The sequence below is a fragment of the Otolemur garnettii genome, unplaced genomic scaffold (genome assembly GCF_000181295.1).
Source record: "Otolemur garnettii isolate 467f Iridium unplaced genomic scaffold, OtoGar3 scaffold00013, whole genome shotgun sequence".
NCBI lineage: Eukaryota > Metazoa > Chordata > Mammalia > Primates > Galagidae > Otolemur > Otolemur garnettii.
This window is the reverse complement of record NW_003852408.1, coordinates 9,498,023-9,501,313: the sequence shown is the minus strand read 5'-3', so window position 1 is coordinate 9,501,313 and position 3,291 is coordinate 9,498,023.

The window sequence follows — 3,291 nt, the reverse complement described above, 5'->3', positions numbered from 1 at the left end:
CTCAAACTCTTTGGCTCAAGCAATTCTCTTGCCTCAGCCTCCCAAGTAGCTGCGACTACAGGCACCTGCCACAATGCCTAGATATTTTTTGTTGTTGTTGTAGTTGTCAAATTAGCAGGCCCAGGGTGGGTTCAAACCCTCCAGCCCTGGTTGGTGTATGTGGCTGGGACTGTAAACAGTGACTGAGCTACCAGCACTGAGCCAAAAATAAGACTTGTAAGAAGTTCAGGGAGGAGTGCTCAATGAGGAGAGTGGGCAAGATGGTGGCTGAGTAACAGCTTCTGTGCAAACCGGCACAGTGAGATTGCGGAGAGAAGACTCCAGGCATCTCTGGCTGGTGAGTTCTGCCTAGAAACTTCCCTTTGGTTACACAGGGAGACAGCAAGAGACTTCTGGACCCCATGTGGAGGACAAAAGCTGTGGAAAACTGGCAAGTAGTAGGTGAGTTTGTTTGATTGTAGGCTGCCAGAGATGTAACCATAGCAACAGTGAGACTGTAAGCAGGAACAATCCCAGAAGCATTACCTGTGAGCTATTTTGGTTTTTTTGGACTTGGGCACTGGATTGAACTGCCTTGGGAGATCTTGGGTGGGTGTGCAGATGACTTTGGGTGTTGTCTGGGGTCCCCAGACTGAGACACTGAGCTGGAAAGGAGCTAATATCATTCATCTGTGGGCTGCCCACACAGTTACTGCAGGGGAGCTGCCCATGCAGGTTGCAGCCCAAGGATGTCCAGGAGACCTTAGGGAAATAATCTAGTGACTAAGCTGCCCAAAGGCGGGGACTGAAACACTGGGAAAGAGTGGAGATCTACCGTGTTTCCCCGAAAATAAGACCTACCTAAAAAAATTAGCCCTAGCAGGATTTCTATGCATTTGTTAAATATAAGCCATACCCTGATTATATTTTCAGGCATTATTTAAGTGGCAACAGGAAAATTAGGTGAATAAACAAAGGATGATGAAGTGCTCAGAAGCTGTCAGCAGAGAGAGGTTCCTCTCAGGGCTGAAGGCTGGGAAGGGGAGGAAACAGCATCATCCAAGCCCAACAAATGTGAGAGCTGTGGAGGATGGGAACACCATGCTAATATGGTGTGGGGGTACCTCAGCTCCCCTTTCCCCTGATTTAAATATCCTTCTCTTTGGAGTTAAACCCCGCTGGAAGAGAGAATATATCCATCAAGAGAAGATTATTGCAGCTGGCAAGAGTCAGCTACTTGGGAAATAGGGAAAAACAAAGACACACACTCACAGATGTTCATGCAAGTGTGCAGAAGACAATTAAGCAATTTTGGGATGAGTCTGTTTCCTGAAGTCAATAGTCCTGTATATGCTTTAAGTACAGGAAATTTCAAACAAATAAGATCCAGAAAGTACCTCCCATACACAAATTCACAGTATAAGCTAGCACTGAGAATTCAGAAGAACTAGATCTCTGCCTTCCTTACATGGATGATTAAATTCTGAGAGAACTCCTGATGCTCTATCACAGATCAAACCCAGGGGAGTCTAGCCTTGTTCTGACTAATGGTGTTGAGGTATGTGGCAGGAATTTCTCACATGAGTGGGGCTTTGGGCTCACACTGAGTTAGAAGTTCCAAGTCATCTGATTATCTTTGGAGTATATCCATGCCATTTAATTGGCTGCAGAATTGACCCAGTCTTTTCAGGTCCGTAGGTCTGGAAATTAGAAAGGACAGGGCTAAGATCACTGGAGCAGCTCTTCATTTGACTGAATGTTTGTTCTCTATACCTAGACACATACAAAGTTGGGTGGGAAGTTATAAATTATAATTTTATTTTCTTACATTTCTGTCTTAGAACTGTCAGGATTAAGGAACTGATCACTGAAAGCTTGTTGAAAGACCTGCCTGATGAAAAGTTTGTATACCTGCCTATATAATGGTCTATATTTCTGAAACAGGCATTGTCTGTTTAAATAATCAATGGAATTGATCATAAATATTTATGGAATTCCAACAGGCACAGGAAAAGTATTTCATCAGAAACAAAAGGTTTTCCATTAACACAGAGAGAAGAGAATTTTCTTTTGGACATTAGCATTTTCCTTACATAAACTTGGGTTTTCATCTTTCTCTAACAAATGTAATTGTCCAGCCAAGTCTGCAAGTTTTGTCCAAAAAATGCTTATTTGAATAGATATTTCTTACATACTTTATAAAATTCAATTAGTTCTTTATTATCATCTTATTTTGCAAAGCTGAGGCTGTACCAGAACTATTATGTCCCCTGATTAGATTGGAGAGTTAAATAGTTTCTCTGCTCCAACATCTTAAAGGCATTCCCTTGACAATGAATGCATAGAAAATGTTCCATAGTGAATGAACATCTGAGTTATGCTTGATCCATTAGTCTTGCTGTCCCTCCTATAAGTGTGGAAATTGTTTTCTAGATTCATTGGTAATCTTTCAGTATAGGGCTGTCTGCGTCTTGGCAGGGAAGATTGTTTTTACTTTGTGTATTAAAGATGCTAGTAATGTGAATAGGGGAATCATATCTCACGTTAATTCTGAAGTTTTTACTTTCTCAGTCTTCTCACTGAAGAAAGTATTTTAAAAAACTATCAACCTGTACTAACTCAAAAGTCTGTACTAAGTGTTATTGTTCAATTTGAGCCTTTGGATGCATTTGGCAAAGTAATAGTTTGATTTTATGCATTTGCAAATGTGCTAAAAGTAGGGAAAATAAACTACCCTTCTTTTATAAAAATCCTTTATCAATTTAATGTAAGTGTGATGGGATGGATATCAGTTTCAGACATGTGTTCCTACATGCATATCTAAATTCCAATAACAATATTTAAGGAGAGCATTAAATGTTACTTCTGAATACTTTTAAACACATTTCAGAATTTTTAAAAAATCACTATTTGGTAAAGAATGAATGCTATTATTCATACTCATAGCTAATCAGCGGAGCTTGCTGTAATGTTTACTAAGAGTAATTAGGTTCCAGATAAGAATATTTTTATATAGAGAGGCCTAGATTAAAATCAAATTCAAATTGCATATATAAGAATGAATGTACAAATTCTGTGATTAACGTAAAGGTAAAACTCTCCTGTCCAACTTCTGAGCAAGCTCCATGAGATGCTAGAGTAAGCAGCTGTCCACTTGGTCCAGGTGAGAGGTTGTTACTGTTGTAGACCTTTGTCATCAGCTCTTGTATCTTCACCCTCCCCACTTACACACTTACTTGGAACTTCATTCATTATCCTCTTCCAAAAGGCTAATGCACCATGTGGACATGTCCCAAGAGGATGACCTGCTAG